We start from the raw sequence: 19,552 nt of genomic DNA on the forward strand, positions 1-19,552 counted from the left end.
CAAATGCCTACAAAGTACTTGGCAAAAGTATCCAATATTAGGCTCTGTTTTACCACGGGTGGGGGCACGGGGGTGCAATTACAATTCTTGCCTAGGGCGCCAAAAGAGCTAGGGCCTGTGCTGCTTTGGTTACTTAGTTTTTCTCCCATAAAGCGAAGTATAATTGGCCAAGATCTAGGCCAGTGGTTCTCAAACTTTTCACACCAATTCACCACCTCATATAATATTTAACTTTCCACACACCACTTGATCTAAACCTGGACGTTATCAGGCCCATATTAGGGCTAAATATGGTCTAAAATGAGTCTAAACCAGGTATATATTTAGACTAAACCATGGGTGAAGTAGCTCTAAATGATTGTCAACCAGATAAAAATGTTATAAGATTTCTCTCTGTATTAAACATATACTCTAACTCAATGACTCAGGACCATGCTTACTACCAGTGGTGTATCAAAGTTTGAGAAATACTGATCGAGGTGTCCAGTGGCATGAGAGAGATTTCATGAAAGGAACCAAAAATGTACGCTACCTCGTCATAACCAATAAGCAACAATAAAACAATAAATCAGTCATGTTGAAAAAAAGACCTAATCTTTCTTCTCCTCATCTCAAAGTCAGAATGTGTACCATGTTCCTGAACCCAGCGATGGCAGTGCTTTCACTTCTCACTAAACCCTGATTCTCTGTACTGTTTCCAAGTGTAATGTTCAGTGCAGCAGTCAGACATGATGTGCACAGACAGCTCGAGTGGTTTGAGTTTGGGTGGAGACAGCAGCCGCATTTACTGTAGAAGTGCAGACAAATATGCAGCGACCCCACCCTCCGCAGTGATCAACTCCTCTGTCATCAGGGCCTTTATCATGCAGACAGAGATTGATATCCCGGATCGGATTCCTGTAGGATTCCTCTTTTGAAAAAGAACGTCCCATTCCTCAAGCACTTGGACTGCTATATTGTTATTCATGAAAGCTGGCGGCAACTTATAGGCACAAATAAGCCCCCACTTTCCGGGCGTTTTTTCCTTTTCGCTGCTTGTCAAAGCCAGGTTTATTCTTGAAAAGGGATATTCAAATGGTTATGACTGTGCAAAGGGCGTTTTAAACTCCTGATGACAGTCAAGGCAGTAGTTCTCCAATCATTAGTGCACGTACTCATACTTTGGACCGATTAATAAATCAATGTAAATCCTTCCATCCGCAATCCATCGTAGACAAAATAGATTTTGGCAGCTAGTTTTAGCCCTGGTTTAACCCATGAACATACATTTCTTGTTTAGTTCTGGTTTAGTCCTGTTTCAGAGCTTCGATGGCCCAAGTTTAGCGCTGGAACAGTTCTGATTTCTGCCTGTTTTAGTCCTAATTTACTGCTTACAAAACCTTAGCAAAAATGGTACCTGAAATGCAAAATGAGAAGTATACAGAGGTTGTAATTTTTTAACCATTTGAATTAAGATTAATCTTGTACCATCACCTTTTATTTCCATCATTTTCTCAGAGGTGTATGCGATCTACGTCCACAGCAGCGGCATTCGTTTTACAGCCCTGTAGTCAGACCAAGGGGAAATTCCGCGCAGAGTCTTGATCAGATTAAAAACTGCGGCAGTTAGACCAGCGTGAAGCCTGATAAATTGACATGTACGCACTGGGCAGAGGAGCATATGTAGGTCACAGGTTACAGATTACATAGGCAAATCATACATTTCCTCGGATACAGTTTTTTTGTTAGGGGCAGTGGAGGAGGAGCAGAGAGGTCAAAACGGCCAGGAGCGATAGAAGGGTAAAGACCAATGACAATAGTTCAAAGCTTTTGGGGTTTGCATTTGATCCATTGTCGTGGCCTTTGGAGACCACTACCAATGAGGCATCACCTTACGCTGGTCTGGAGGCTTCTGTGCGGCCGACATGGCATGTGAGATGGATGATTGGAAAGACAATAAGGGTTAGGCCTATTGTTAGATGTTTCAATGGCCATTTTAGCTTTATCAGATTAGACAGAAAGGGAAGTGAATCGATCCAATGAAGTGTAGTGAAGAAGTCGTTCCAATACGTAAAGCGATTTTATTTGTCTTTATACTTGAATTGTGTGGGTCAAATGAAGCGAGTAGGAGTCGCCCCTAAAAGAAAGACAAGTTAAACCTTGAAATCAAACCCCTGATTTAGAAGTTTAGAGCTCTATCCGCTGTGCCATTCCGTTTATCAAATGTGTTGCTTATGATTAAAAGGTACATCAACTTTTCATCTGTTAATACTTTGCCATATTGTGGAATATTCCAGGCAAAGCTATACAAACATCTCCATGGAGAGGTGAGGTACTCCAGAACTCCATGTAACTGTGTCTTTCACTCTTATTCCACGTGTGAGAATGTCTTTTTTGTCAATCAAGTCAATATTGCCATAGTAATGCAGGCAGATAAGCAAATGGCCGTTATCTTATGGGGATTTGAGGATTATCACAGTGGCCCATTTTACTCCTCACAGATTTGCCCTCTGTTTTAATTACCACTTGTCCCTCTTTTGCGGCATGGAGATTAATAGAAGGGGAAAACTGCATTGGAAAATATGTCAAAGCCGTTCAAATGGGATTGGTAAAGTGTTACATGATTTATGGACTGCAACAAAACATTTTACTGGTTAATTTCCAGAGGTTTGCCTCCTGGAAAAATGTGCTTTGGTCACAACTGTGGAGAGCCTTCAGTCGGGTTGTGGCTGAGTTATGGCCTTGAAGTCAGGACCTCTGTATTATGGTGTCAGAGGACCTGCTAATATTTATTTAAACAGAGTCTGAGACAAATGAGGGTGTCCAAGTTACCTAATGAGCAGTGCACACACTTGTAATTAGGCAGACAGAGTCAAATATAAGAACTTACATAAAATAAATACATTTAAAAATTGTTAAATTGAATTCATACTAATATTTATTTTAAAATTAATATATTATGCAGATTGTTTATTTTAATATTTTTTAATGTTGGTTGAAAGTTTTAATTTTACTTAAAATTCCCGTTTGGATCATGATGACCAGTATATTGAATAAATATGTAATAATCCGATGCTGACTTGAGTAAAAGAAAAGTGTTTAGCTTCTCCCAAGCATAATATAATGTAACTAAACCTACAAACAATAAAAGGTTTTTTTAAAAATCAAAAAATCGTGCTACATAATAATTAGATTTGATTAGTAGTTTTATTTACATTATTGAAACAGGATTGTATCAGTAAATCAAGGAAAGTAAACATGACACACATTCTTATTTCCTCTTTTTTTTTTTTGTATTTTTGTGTTTTTTGCTTGTAAAATTTGTGATTTTCCCCTATAACTTAGACCAACTGGAAACATATATTTATTTATATTATTTATATATTTGTTTGTGTTTTTTCTTTTTCCCTTTTTTTAGGTTCTTTTTAAATGAAAATTATACTTGGAAAGCAAACATTTAAACCAGTCAAATTACTATTACTCCTGCATCAAATCACCTTTTATTCCCACCTTTTTCCCAGGCAGCGCTCTTTATTTCCCACAACTATCAAACACAACTAAACATAGCTCATTAGTGGTTAGTTTGAAGGACTTTCTTATCTTTAATAGTGGGCGAATCTATTGTCCCGGATCACATTCAAATTGAAAGGACTTCCTAGAAAGCCTCTTTTCTCATCCTCGTGTGAGAATGGGCCTATAGTGCATGAATGGCAGAGATGTTATCAGGCCTGAGCCAGAGGATGTTTGGGGAGTGTGAGAGCTGCATGGGGCTTCAGTGTGTGCTAATGCCGCTAACAACTAGGAAGTGTTGACTCTGCAGATTTAACCCTGCTATCGACGGCTATACGAGGGGCTAGCTAAATACCCACCCCGAGGCACGAGCCGCAGGGGGGTCAGAGGTAAATGCATGGCTGGGAAACGCGGTCCGGGTGCTTTCGGTCGCGGCTCTGCCTAATTGGAATGACAGTTGGGGGTAACAGTGTTTATTTACGTCTTTGTGTCGCTGTGAGCAAGCACAAAGATATGCGTGAGCCAAGCCAGGGATGACATCGCTGGCGTACGCTGTCTGGCTCTGTCGCTAACCCAGTACAATACGGACTTCCTGTCTGCCATCACATCACCAACGTGCATTCCTGCTCGGGACAGGACAGGACGAGATTGGGCGAGGGGTGGTTTACACGCAAAAATAACACGGACATGTGTTTTTTGGGGACTTGGCTTCCTCCCATCAGCTAAAGTCAAGCTTGTATTAGGAGGATTGGTGACCTTAAAGTGCCCTCAGTGAATGGATGAGAGTGAGTGCTTGTCTGTCTATTTCTATATGACTGACCGTTGTCGGGGTCAAACCACTCAAGGCTCATCCAGTGGTATGTCTTTAGTAAAAGAACAGAAACAGGAGCAAAAACTTACAGTATCACATTCAATAATCTAAAAGTGATAAACAACACTTTTAAAATATTGCTTTAAGAGTAAAAACTAAAAGTAATTCACACAGATTTTAAGAACAATTCGTTGTGTCAAGCATCAAATTGCGATCTTGATAAAGATAGTTTTGGAATTGATTTTCTTGGTCATTTCTATAGCTTACATTACTTTTGTTAGCTCAAAGGCAAAACTTGGAACTAAAAGACCTAAAAATAAACTCTTGACCCATTTCAGCAGGTCTAAAACTATCTAAAGTTAGTTATAATGCAGGTACTAGAGTGGTAAAAGTGACCTTGAGCACAACATTTTTTCTGCCATACACCTCTTGTTTATCAAGTATTGTAAATGTTGATTTGAAGATGTGCACAATTTTAAAACCATCATATATGATTTCTTACTAAAAACAAGACAAAAACCAAACGTGTGACCTCTCTGCACTTTCTTGTGACACTTAAACCTCAGATTCTACATTTAAAGACATGTTTTAGCACATTTCTGTTGGATTGCCAAAATGTCTTCTGATTGTTGTTATTGCAATACTTGAAAAAGAGATGTTCTTGTTTGTTAACACATCCTTCCTCTTACCTGTGAGCACTATACCGCATATACCGGTAAATCATAGTTCTCTTTATGACACTAAATAACCTTCCTTGCTTGTTGCTCACCTCATGTTCTTTATATATCATTTGTACAGTATTTAATGTCATCTTTTAAATACAAATGAACAAGCAGCCGCGTTCCCAGTGTCTTAACCTCAAACACGCCCACATGTCGGGAGCAGCCTGTTCTGAACACAGTGTGATCTGGGCTTATATCAAGGTTAGAACGCCGTCGTGATTAAACAGATATAGCCACAGGGGGAATCTTTGCACGGCTGTCAACACCGAGCTGATGTGTAATAGAACTCCAGTTTCAACCATGTACGGTCGATGTGAGATTTAATTTGATCTGAAAACTTTTACAGCAATTTTTTTTTTTTTTTTTTTTTATGCAGTTATTCAGTGTACTTGACTAGAACATATGCCAGCAATTAAAAGCCTCAGTTAGGGTTAGGATTGTTAAAGTAAATCAAAACCCAGATAAAAATGTATATCAAAAACTGTAACTATTACTATTAAACTGTTAAAGCCAGAATAAACTGGTATCGATACTGAAGAAAATGACATAAAAAGGATCAAATTTGACTTTTCCATACTAGTTTTAGAATGTTTTTTGCTCCAATGTTATAAAAGAAAGTGTTAAAAATACATGGTACAGTATAAAATTCATGTAGCATCAACATTAAGTTTGACATTTTGATATTTGGGATGACAATGGTGGCAAAGTATAATCATCACTGCTTGTATCCTGCACATATTGTTTTCATGAAAGGCGGTAGGTTTAATCACTCTATGATTCAATGCATCAGATATGTACTCTGATCATGTCTTACTCTAATTGTCTACAGCGATCTGGATCAAGGATGTAAGGAAAATACTGTGACTTTGCAAAATATCATCAAGTTCCATCTAATTAAGTTGACTCAGTAGTTGCCAAAGAACTCTTGGAGATTGGCCACAAAGTGCTTGTCTGAGTTAATAAAAATGTTCTCACACACATTTGAGGAGCGGCATGTAGAAGTTTGTGTTGGAGAATTACAGTCACAATACCAGTCTATGAATTTAGTTTGCTGGTGGAAAGTAAAAGTACTGTAAAAAATGTAGTTATCTGTACTTGTGGATGCATTTGACTTTTTAGCACATACATAAAAGGATTTAAGTTCAAGTCCAGGCTTTAAGAAGACAAAAATACATCAAATTCACCAGAAAATGAAAATCTAAGGAAGGTTTTGAATTGCTACTACTCAAAAATAAATCAAGCCAATTCTTTCACTACGTTTAATGCTTTAACACTAAATCTGCATGAAATACACTTACTTTTTACTCTGAAAGTCCATTTTAAACTGTTTTTTTTTTCAAAACGTTTACTGTACCTATACTTTTCCTTAAGTAACAAAACCGTATACTTCTTCCACCACTCCTTCTTAGTTAGATGGAGACAGTACAGGAACAATGTATCATCTACAAAGATTTGAAGGTTTGGGAGGACGTGGCTGCATCAGGGAGTAAAAAGATAATCTGTGCATTCTGGACGGAACTGGAAAGGGAAGCAGACAAAATAAATGTGTTACATATGTAAATGTAACAGTTGCGCTTTGTTCTCCTGCCTCCAGGTAAACAAAGGCCTGATGTTGCTATTTGAGGACATGAGGGCAGTAGACAGTGTCATGATATCTCATTTCAATGGGGTCAAGGTGCATGAGCAGCCTTCAGTCTGAGCACTAAACCAGGACACAGTCTGCTACCAGAGTTCTCATAACTATGTGTATTCTGAGCAATGGTGGCCTCCAGAGGAAATGCATGCAAAGTAGAATCCAGCATGGAGAGTTGTGGGTTTGGCTTTTGTTCTGAATATTGAAGACATTGTGTCCTTGGATACGACAGTTTACCCCACTCCAGTTACACTAATGTGGATGTGACAAGAATCCGCCAAATTACGTCATTATCGCTTAGCGGACAAAGTGGAGCAAGCAGCTAATGATACAACGGAAAATAAATAATATTGGAATATGTTATTGCTTTGGCTAGAATGTTCCACAAAATGGCATTGAAATGTGCTGTCCCTGAGTTTTACTTTGTCTTAAAAATGCGAAAAACTGATTTTGTTTATTTCAATCACATGTATTGCTCACTCACCTAATGCATTCCGAGTATCATAATTATTGCGATGAGTTTATATGAGTGCATTTCGCAACTCTCTGTTTTGCCGTCATGCTAAAGCTAACAACAACTGGCACGCTAACGGCGCACTTCCTGTTTTACAGAGAATAACACCGTACGTAGCGGTCTCTTTTTCACCCGAATAGCTGCTTTTACAATGCACATCTCTGGGGCAAAACACATTTTACTTTATTACGTGAAAGAAATCCAGTACAGACTCTACAAACAGTATGAAATCAGGTTCTTCAAGCTATTTTTGAGTAATAAAACAGCCATAATGCACTACGGTGGAACATTTCAGACACAGCAATAACAGAGACAAGTAGTTACGTTATATGGCTTTAAACAATTATCTTCTCAAAATGTATGCACCAAACCAAGTGAAGATATTGCAGCCATGGCACCTAACACATCTTATTCATGCTTTTATGATTTTGGTTAATTTTGATTTCAACCCATTCAAACCTTATTGTTCTAAAAAAATAAAATGATATTCACAGAGCACATTTACACGTATCACCTTTCCTCACCTGCGCCTGTCACATGACTCACATCCTCGCAGCCTTCCAGCGTGGATCGTTTCAGAGGATTAAGTGTGATTGTTTGTGTACATATCCACAAGATTGATGGTACAGAAGATTAGTCGCTTTTGGTAACTGACACTAGGACCTGAAGATTAGACATGACTGGACATTGTGCCAAACATAAGTATCATTGTCTTGGTCAGCTGTGCCGGGAGTTTGCTGTCATTCAGTTCAAATGTAAAATCACTGTTGACTGTTTTCATAGCGACTCTCGTTCAAATGCAATGCACACTGGTCACTTGATCCCAAAGTACGTATTATTTCTATGTGTTGATTGATGTGGTTTTTGTTAAGTTTTTGATGTTATGAAAACTAAAAAAATGTGTATTTGGCGGTGTCTGGTGGTCACTAAATTAACCCTAGTACCGTGAAAAAGGAAGGATCGGGAGATGGTTTCCACTGAGAAGCACTGGGTGAGAGATGGGTCAAATGCAGTGGACACAATTCCTCACAGTAAAAATGTTCAACCAAAAATGATACACGTTGCCGTAATTGTAGAGGAATTTCAGTGTACAATTGGTCTTACCCCAGGATACTGCAGGAAACAGTGGTTGTCATGTCACCCATCTTCGGACGCTTTCTGACACACATTCACTGTATTCCAAAATGTTCATACCATTTTGCATTTGCGTTTCAAAAGGTATTAGTTTCGTGTTTTTCGTGACTTACCCAAACTATGGTCACCCCTGTGTCAGGCATGAATGGGTCCAAATTCTTATTAGTGAATGGACTGGCAGGGGACTATAGAGACTGTGGTTAGACTCCGCCACAGTTTACTAAAGGTTCTGGACCATTGGTAATGACTGCTCTAATGTTACTGTGGGCTAAACAGTCGGCTAATGAAGCTCTCAATGTCTCCTTATGGTCTTTCACCGACTTGTTTTGTCTAAATCCTCTTTTACGGATTTATTTTTTCTCCCCAATTGTTTTATCCATGCCTATTTCTAAAGCATAAACACATTCAGTCGCGAGTGGAATAGACACTTTAGCCCCTGCATTTTCAGTCTAAAAAAGTTTAAATTCAGCCTTAAATGGAGGTGATTTTACAGTCGAAAAGCTTGGGATCCGTTCAAAAATGAGAGCGCTCTGTTCCCATAGTGGCAGCCAGCAGACAACCCCAGACTTGCCCCTATCTCTAGTGTAAAGTGCTGATTTACTGAAAGATTTTTTAATCTCATGCAAAAACAATTACAATCCTCGCCCAGTCTTTATTTATATTACTCCCAATACTTTAATACCAGGCAGTTAAGGCAAATATTATCCCTGAAATCTGAACAAACTGCAGTTATTTGTTTTCTTTTTAAGGTGATTTGTCATTTGCTTTGAGGCATTGAAGCATTTGCCCACCAACTGAAATGTCTGTACATTTTTTTATACCTCTTAGGTAAGACACTTCACAGTATAGACTTCCATTACATGTGTTTTATAGCTGTATTCTTACTGTGAGCGCCACAGCTCTGACCTGTAACTTGGCCAGATGTGGTCTATCTGTGAAGATGGAGAAGTTTAATGACATAGTGTGGAAGATTCCTAGCCAAGCAGTAAGATCTCTATAAGGACAAGAAGGTAGCGCACTCTTCACCAGAAAAAAGTTACTTACGATATTGCTTAATTCTGTGGGTTTAGTCCATTTCTGTTCACTTCCCCCTTCATTCCTCATAATCACCTCTCCTGAATAGCTCTCCCTCCTTAACTGGCAGGATGAGAAATCGAAGAGACAAGTAAAATGTTGTCAATTCACCAAGTTTCCGAAAACTTTAACAACAGCCCCATTCACACACTCAGACTCAGCCTTACCTGGGAATTTACCTAGCATTTTGCCAGAGCAGCGACAATGTGTAAATGAAGCCAGAACTGAATTCCACTTCTTAAAACGAGTGTCTCAGCCAACGCCAGTTTCAAGAGAGAGAGATGGACGTTTGTGATTGTTTGTGATCATTTTTAGATCGGAAACTGTTTGGTTAAATTCATTATTTAATCCGATGCAAATAATTGAAAGAGGTTATTTATGCTTTACAGTGGTTTCACCTCCAATCTAAACAAATCACACAATCATTCTTTTTTTTTACAACTCAACCCATTAACCTTTTGGCGAGCGTCCTTACCTCCGGTCACACTAAACTTGTCCCACAGAGAAACCGTCCATGCGGATCGTGTCTGGACTTGTGACCGCTGCTGCCATCTGCTCACCATTACCTCTTACAAAGAAGATAATCGAATCAGAAATCACTTCTTTTAAAGGCCGGGGCTGTTTGCCGCTCATGACCAAACAACAATAACTGTTTGAGTTCTTTATAGAGTTATTTCCACTCTGTTGTCACTTCCAACATCTGTCCCTCGACTCGAAGATCAATAGTCACCTGCCACACTTAATTTGAACTCCATGAAACAGTGCCACGGAGGGGTCATGCATAAGATTGGAGTGGTGCAGAGTATTTTTGCACAATAGGGTGTGGATCTTCAATGAAAAATAGGTCATGGTTGGCAGCTGTGTTGATGTGGCCTGCGGTCGGAGCTGCTGCTTGACATATTTAACACCCTTTGTGCCATCCTCTCGGCACTAATCTGTCCATTCAGCCCATGTTCAAGTTAATTTGGACTGATTTCTATGAGGCATCGTTAGGAGACTTCAAAGCCACTACAGAATGGACAAGTTGCCAATAGTGTGTCATTGTCCTTGTGCCGCCCCCTTGGTAAATATGCGAGACAGCAGCTTTGAAATGAGTGCTTTATGGGGGAATAACAAACATGTCGGTGTAAATAGAAAGCTCCTGGAAAACAAACACATTTGGCATTGCAAGTTCATTTAAAAGGTATTATATATGTTTACTTAAAATTGTATCTAAAAACCATATATGGTGTTTTTGGACATTTTATGACCCAGTTGTCTGTCCAAGTTTTGTCTTTGTAAAAGCTCTTTTGCCTCTAAATCAAAGGTTGTTGGATTACTACTATTGTGTTGGGAAAACTCCTGATGAACTTGAATTTACTTCAATGAAAGGCGGGGCAATTAATTGAGAGATCAAGATTCAGTCATGTCTTGTTTGGGGGTTTTGAATCAAGTGGTCAACAGACAATTCTCTTTCAGGAAAAACATGTGGATTGCAGCAGAGCAATCCACATGATTTTTTGTGTTAAATGGCACAGATTAAAAGTTTGTTTATGAAATCATCATTAAAGACAAATTATTATTGAATTAAAAATCAAGATGGATCAACATGAGGGGGGAAAACATATTTTTGATTTTGATTTGATTTTAGTACGGTGTAATTAGTGGTGGTCTTGTCAAGGATGGCATCAGTCCAGTTGCTAGTATATACGGTACTGGCTTATCACAGCCAAGTGTGAATATTTAACACCACAGCCTTTTACTGACAAAGGATTGGGTGTAAATCTCTTGTTTGAAAAGACCAAATCTGATCTTGACAATCGGAAACAACTGAGCCTCGCTTTTGATTAAAATTCAAACAACTGAACAACCCCTTTTTGAGTCTGTAAGAAGATCTATAGAACAGAAATGTGATATTATTATTTTAATACACAGCCTATTTCACAACATTGAACAATCTTAAAAATCTTTGCTTCTTGACCCATTCGAGGATCCTTACAAATACGGCCATAACATTTGAATACCATTCTACAAGACAAACAAACCAAACGCTGACAAAACATCACTTTTTTGTCCTCACTGAGGCAACAAAGTTCGAGTTTCAAAACAATTAAAGTCCTGGTCTCAAAAACATGAACACAATCAATGCTGGCTCAGAAAATGACAGATAAAACATAATTTAATTTGAGTTTATTGCCACAAACTTATCTCAGCCCGGAGGACAAATGACTGAAAATAGATATGATTCTCAAGTGCTTGGCCTGTGCACAAAATAGGATTCCCAAGGGAAAGTGGCTGACAAAAGTGTTTAGTTGAAGTTTTCCAGTGGTGCTCATTCATTGTGTCAAGAGAGAGTTGGCCGACAAATCCACAGAAACCTGCAGGAAGCTAGCCTTGTAAAGTAAGTTTTCGGAGCACTTTTCTGGCTCTTTTTGTTTGCTTCTTTCATGTTGCTTTATTTAATCTTTCGTCTGTTTACATCTCCTCCTCTCGAATGTAAACAGAGTCACACCATAAAACAAAAGAGGGAGAATTAATACTCAAACATCTCTGACATGTGCGAGGAGAGCGGAGCCCCTCTCTCTTTTTCGCTGAGCATCACTCGCACACTATAAACGAGATAAAGACAGAAACTCAAAACAGAGTCAAGTGAAAACAGCCGAATGGGAAGAAAGTGGGTGGAAGGACTAAGGTTAGATTATACTTGTTCAAAGAAAAACTCAGATCCCACAGACAAACTCAGATTGTGAGTATTTTGTACTTCTACATATAGATTTTGTATAACATTTGTATCCACTACCAGAAATAATAGTACTAGTCCAGTGTATAATCTATAGTTTCCGCACCAATTCACCTTTTTCAACTCTGATACCGATATCGATACTTGGGCTTTAGCTTTCGGCCGATTCCAGTTTGATTTTCCTTTGTTGTTCATATCATAATCTTATGCTACTAATTATTTGTACACAATGTTTTTACAACAGCAAAACATTGTAAAATAAAGTCAGTTTTTGAGATTTGTTGGTTTCGAGCTTTAAAATTAGGTTTCATATTATTTTCTCGGATGAAGTTGGTAAAATTAGATTTGTTTTCTCAAAATGGCTAATTGGAGTATCGGATCAGTATCAAAAGATAGCTAATAATTACCAGATCCATAAAACTTTCCAATAAAGTCACAGATAATGATTCTGGTATTGGTATCCCTAATAGTAATATCATAATGTCCAGAGTATTGTTAGTAGTGTACTGTAGGTCTATAGCAGTAGCAGCTCTTACTAATAGGGTGCAATGGCAATTGCAAATCAGTTCACTACAGATTTAGACTTGGTTTGGTCGTGGTTTTGTCCTGGTCTAGTCCTGGAGTTCCAAATGTAGTCCCAGTTTATTACCAATTTGAATGTGGTCAATGTGCAAGTGTGAACGCACCCATAGTTGTAGAGGCAGTGGAATAACAGATGTTTAGAGACTAGAGCAGGGGTGGGCAAACTACGGCCCGCGGGCCACATACGGCTCGTTTGTCTTTATAATCCGGCCCGCCAAACATGCCAAGTTATTTTTTTTATTTATTTTTTTGCCCTTAGGCCAGATCTGGGTATTTGTGGCCCCAGGGGCAATATGTGGCTCTTGGCATGTTTTAATCCGGCCCCAAGAAAGATTTCAGTTTCTATTCTTTAACTGTCTGTAACATCTGTCTGCCCTTGTATCCTTAATAAAGATGACATTAAATGAATTAAATAATAGATTCAATTGCCTATATTTGACAGAAAAGTGATATTTTATTTGATATTTAATTTAGATTTTTTTTTCACACCAATAATATCCGGTCCTACGCTACTGGCCTGGATTTGAATATGGCCCTCGGAGGAAAATAATTGCCCACCCCTGGACTAGAGACTAACTAAAGTTGGCAGTTTGACTGTCTGTATCATCAGTGCACACTTCCCCTGTGTCCTTGGTCCAGACGCTTCACCCACTTGTCTGTTCATGTGATGTTTAATAATTAATGCCATATGTAGGGACGGTTTGGCAGCCACGCTTTTGTCAGTCCACCTCCAGACCACTGTGGCTGTGACTACATCGTACCAGTGCAGAGAGGCGAGGAAAAAAATCAGTCCCCGGATTCTAATTCTATTTTCAATGAATTGATAATTATGATTATGCAGGTCACAATATAAGTCACTATATAATTCAGGTCACAATATAAGCATAAGCTTAAGGACTAAAAATATATATATTCATGACCAGAAGATAAATTATGTAATTTCAATTAAATCTATACATAAAAGTAAACTTGTAATGTAAAGTGGTATTATGATTTCTGTGTTATTTAGTAGTTAAAAAAAAAGTAAAATTTGAGAGACTAGGTGGCATCCCTAGTGGCACACTTTTGACTATGTGTGTGCTTAATATTTATAGTGATTCAGATTTTACTCGAGAGACTTGATATTTGGAGAACCTTTACTTTTACTCATGTGGAGATATTTTTTACTTTTCCACCTTCGCCACAAAACCGGTCAACCAGTCAAAGACAAATTATTGCGTTGAGCGCTCTCACCACACCAGGCGTGGGAACAGGGCTGGATCTCGTATAAATTTGTAAATAATTTCCCTCATGCTTCAAAGATCAGAACAACTCTGAGGTTTTGTTTATTTGTGGTGGCTGTGTGTTGTCTGCAGAGCTCTGTCCGTCTCGCCTCAGTTCATTCACATCTCTTGCTCACGCGCAACACAACAACAAAGAGGATGTTGCAAGGATATAAAGAGCATTTGAGCCATCTTATGTATATTTGTATTTGTCTCCACTGTTTAGTGAGGGACATAATTTATCCATCATCGTTCCTGTCCCCAAGAAGCACTGGATCACTGGACTTAATGACTAGAGGCCTGTGGCGCTGATGTCTGTAGTCATGAAGTCATTTGAGTCTTGCCCCACCTCAAGTCCTTCCTCTCCCCCTGCTGGACCCCCTGCAGTTCGCCACTGGCTCTCCACTTCATCTCCCAGCTCAACGTGCCTGACTCCACCTGCAGGTGGATCACTGACTTCCTGGCAGATCAGAGGCAGTGCGTGCGGCTGGGGAAGAATGTCTCAGACACTCGGACTATCAGCACAGGAGCTCCACAGGGCTGTATGCTTTCTCCTCTGCTCTTCTCCATGTACACACTTCTTAAAACTGATGAAGTTTGTGCAATGCAAATGATGGTGCAGTTTTACATGGCCATCATTGTGTCCATCCTCACCTCCTCCATCACCGTGTGGTACACTGGAGCCACAGCCAGGGACAAACAGAGACTACAGCGCATTGTGTGCTCTGCTGAGAAGGTGATCGGCTGCAGCCTTCACTTCCATCTCAACAGGACCTTACGTCTCCAGAGCTCTGGGACAAGCAGGTCTGATCACAGCCGATCCTTCTCACCCTGGACATGGACTATGAGCCACTCCCCTCAGGCAGCCTCCCACCACAAGAACAGTTTCTTTACCTCGGCCGTTGGGCTCATGGACACTTCTAAACACCTGCCACTTTAACTATAATTGAATCACTCGCTGCACTGTTCACTTTCTGCACTACATCTGTATTTTTAACTGTTCAATTTGTGTACATAGTAAGCCTTTTTTATTTTTTATCCTATAGTAAATTTAAATGTTTTTTTCTTTCATGCATGCCCTTTTAGATTTTATATATTGTTTTATTATTGTTCTTTGTTTTATGTTACACCGAATCACCAAAGCTTAAAGTAAAGTTCATATGTTTGTGAATTTTGTTCTTTGGCAATGGCAATAAATCGTTTCTGATTTGATTCTGACATGTTGGTGAGATAAATGAACAGAAAGTAAAGTCAAATGTTTTCAGGTCCAGGTAACTTCACTTATTTGCAGATATTTAAGGGGATTTGAAACTTTTATGTTATGATTAAATTTTGGTATAGTAGTAATTTGTTATTTATGGAGATAATAGTGTGAATGTTGTTTCGAAGACATGCAAACTCTGAGTATTGAGTATGTTATAGTAAAAAATGCTACAAAATATGCTGATTTAATATAAAAATGACCAAAGGTTTTATTGTCAACTTTCAAAAAGGGCGTAAAGTGAAATTTCTGCCCACTTATGTGATTAACATTTCAAATCTGTCTGATAATTAAATCTCAACAAATTTGTTTAAAGATTCTATTGGATTGACATAGATTAATCTCAGTCATCATTATTTTTTTGTCAGTATCGCTAACCTTTAGTAGCAGTTGAAGAAGCTAATTCTTATTTAGTATTTTAGCAAACTATACTATTTGTAGTAGTATTTTAAACTGAATAGGTTCCTTTATTTTGTCTTGACTATTACTTCTGAGACAATAGAAAGGTATTCTTCTCTAAGGCACCATTATTTGTACTTTTACTTGAGTACAAATTGGAAGTACTTGTGTCCCTCTCATAATAAACATGAGGCGTTCAGGGGTCATTTGAACCAGGGGGGTCGCGGCACATTCTCCGTCTCTCTCTGCAGCGCTTTGATCAAAGCCAAGACTTCTTTTCCTCTCCTCCTCTCCTCCTCCTCCTCCCTCCTTTGCAGCCCTCCCTCTCACCCCCCAAAACGCAGCAGTGTCTGCCTTGCTGCTGCTAATCACTGGTGGTCTCCTGACTGCCAACAGTAATTGATTAGGCAGTGGAGGGACTGGTGGTTGGGAGGGGGACGAGGGGAAAGTTCAACCCCACAAGCTCTCAAGGTCACTGGCCTCTACAGCTAAGCCCTCTCTCCGCCCCCAAAACCCCGTTCTCATGCTATTAGGTATCAGCCGCTGGGGAAACGGCAAATATTTGGCACACTTGGTTCTCTCACTTCCAACGCGGTTTGGTGGCATGGCCAAACAGGAAGCTCTGTGTAAGCAAAGCCCTGAGCTCCTGTAAAGAGAAAAGAAATGTGCATTATAGACTCAAATACAGTTCTATTCTGGTGTGATTTTTGCACAATTTATAGAAGCAGCTGCATCGAATTGTTGTTTTCATAGTTTGCTAGGATTTTTATTGCCGTCCAAAGTCATGAATTTGTAGTAAGATCATTACATTTGACATTGGACTGGCAAAATACATAAATAACTAGCTGAAATATTTGTTTTAACACAATAAAAGCAGAACATGGAACCCAACAGAGAGATAGCAACAAAAAAACAATAATAAAAACACAAGACATTCAATGAAATAAAATGAATGAATGAGTCAAAAAGTCTGATTGTAATTGTTTTAAATTTTTTGAATGTCAGTTATGATGTCAGTGCAGTCCTTGATTGTTGGTTCAGTTTGTTCTTTGTTTTGGCCTTCTTTCCTGCCAGCAAAAATATGTTATAAAGGTATCCATTTATTGTTTCCAGTATATTCTGACTTTCTTAAAATACAGAAGCAATTGAAAATGCTTCAAAATGCTTGTATTTTTCTTATTTTAAGTCAAACAATATATTTTATGCTTGTCCCATTGACAATCTTATTTTAAAATATACTCAAAACAAGATAAACTCTACTTAACTTAATTCACATGTTCATTTTTTGGTGCAGTTGTCAAAACAAGTAACAAAGAAACTATAAACACATACAAATAATGAGTATGAGTAACTTATCCACTTAGCTGTAGCTCTTTTGGTGAAAAATGTCTTGAATCTAAAAATTCTTCAAGAGGCACCATTCTCAGAGCTCTTAGACTCTTCTGACATTTCTGAACACAGTGTATTGAACTTTTGACTGCGCAGAGAAAGAGCTTGAGATACACAATAGGTGACCTTTAAGATGCTGTGACAGGAAATGTTGGACATGTTTCACAACGCTGCCACAGACCGCGAGACGTGAGGGTTTTAAAAGAGAGAGAAAGAGACAGAGACGGATCTGGTTTTGATGTTCACCGCTCAACCACTGCTCCATAATATACATGTCTTAGCCAACTGGACCAGTTACATGCAGATGTCTTGAGCTACTATACCAATTCTGAGACTACAATGATAGTAAAAACACAATAGAACACAATTTCTGCAACAAAAAATAGTTGTTGCTTTAACATTTTATCTTATACTTCTGATAACTACTCATTGAATATGTAATTGTTGAAATAGGTATTGATATTATTACAACAAATATACAAAAGTCAAACTTGTCAAAATAATGTTCTATTGTACACTGGGACTTTTTAAATACATCATCAACCAAATAAAGCTTGAAATATGGCGACTGAAAGCTTCTAGATAGAGAGTATTTATGAAAAATGTGCATTCTTTATATTTTCTGACATCGTGATTTAATAATATAGCTGTTGTTGTTGTTGTTGTTGTTATGAAGGGTCTTATGTGTTTTACAGTCTGTGCAGTCAAAACTTAAATGTCACACTACTGAAATTGAAATCAAAATTGTGATCGAGACAAAAAGAAAAGCAAAGTTCATTCAAATAGATGGAACAGTGCAGTTCCCTTTTGCACGGTACAGAGCATGCTCAGTTGCTCCCAGGTCTAGTCTGGACATGTAGAGACGACTGATGACGCAGTAAAGGAGCAGAGAAAATCCACCTAGAAGTGAAGAAACCATTACAGTGGTGAGAATTTATAACCTGCCATGGAGTGTACACTAATGTGCCTTTCAAAGTCATTTCCCCCCCAAGATGGCCCCCGGCTATGGCAGCTGTGAAGGATCATCTTTGTCTGCCCTGTCGCTTACATTGTCTTTTCAAATACATCAAACGCAAGCTACTTTTAACTATATCTCCCAGCACAGCGCATATGTCCAGGAAATTTCAAACATAACCCTTGTAAAAAATAACTTCTTCCTATATTGTATTAAAAGATTATGCAAAATGCTATTAGGGCAATACTCGATATGCTTCATATAGCAGATAACGGTATCTTAAAAGGCTTCCTCACTTGTGTTTGGTGTAACTTTCTCCAGACTTGTGAGACCTAAAAACAAGTGGTGGGCTCTGCTTTATGTCCTGGCAGGGCTGTGTGTGTGTCTGCTCTCTTCTGCCCTCTATTGGCAGACACGTGGAATAGACCCCGTTGAGACCCTCGCTGGGAAGAAGACAACTCCCCCACTGCACTGTACAATGTTCTACTACACGCACATGTTTGAGGGGTATGATAAAAGAATGCTCTCACCTCACATTTATATACATTTTCATTTCTAAATGGTTTGCAGCTGTGGCTAAAGCAGAGGAATCTTATTTAGTGAGTGACATGGATTGAGACAGAATGCCAGAGGTGGAAGAAAAATCAGATACACTTTGAAAGAGATAATGTTCCCATATTAATAATGAATATGGACTTTTCAAAAAGCACTACTTTAAGTTCATATTAGTCAACTGTCTTGCTCTAATAATAGCAAAAGTACTGCTAGACGTTGCATGCTTACACTTGATTAGTACAAATAGTAATTCTACCCTTCAAATTTAAACATGAGAAAACCTAAGCTAGTCACTGCAGTGCTCATTAAGTGTCAAATAAAATCTCTCATAAACAGTAAGTGAAAAGTGATTTTGCATGTACATATAAATGAAATAGCATGTTATATCATCTTTATAAGTTGCACTGGTCTGTGTCATAAGCAACACTTGTGTCCCATTTAAGCATTTTTACAATGTCTGTGGTCAACATTTATTTGGGAAAATGGTCAATGTTGTTAAACTCTTTTAAAAAGGACTTCATTTGTGGTAGCCTAAGGATTAATTTTCCAAATAAAGGGAAGGAACATAATAAAGCAACGTGTTCATGAGACAAGCTGATATAATATAAAGTGCAGTGCAAATTTTTTGAACACTTTTTAAAGCTTTTATCAAACATTTCTACATACAAATATATGAATAAGTGCATTAGGAAGTCCAAAAGTATTGCAATGCTAAATGCATGGCCACCTTCTTGTCTCCATCTTTATTCATTTATTTAACCTTATTTTAATTGAATATGGGACAGTGCACATTCATGAACACGTGAATATGTCAGAGTTAGCCATGCAGGCTCATTTTCATCAGGCTCATTTTCAACATGGGTGCTGCCCAGTGGTGGAGTGGTTAAGGCACAGCACACATATGCCAGGCTCCATGTGCAGACGGGCGCAGTGTCATGAGTTTGAATCCCGACGATTTACTGCATATCCTCCCTTCTCTCTCATCCCCCATTTCTCACTCATCAGTCCTGTCTAATAAAGCCTGCGGACCAAAACATCTTTAGAAAACAAAAC

Source organism: Eucyclogobius newberryi, unplaced genomic scaffold (assembly GCF_026437365.1).
Source record: "Eucyclogobius newberryi isolate DKJ021-1_F unplaced genomic scaffold, fEucNew1.0.hap1 SCAF_8, whole genome shotgun sequence".
In the NCBI taxonomy this organism is placed as follows: domain Eukaryota; kingdom Metazoa; phylum Chordata; class Actinopteri; order Gobiiformes; family Gobiidae; genus Eucyclogobius; species Eucyclogobius newberryi.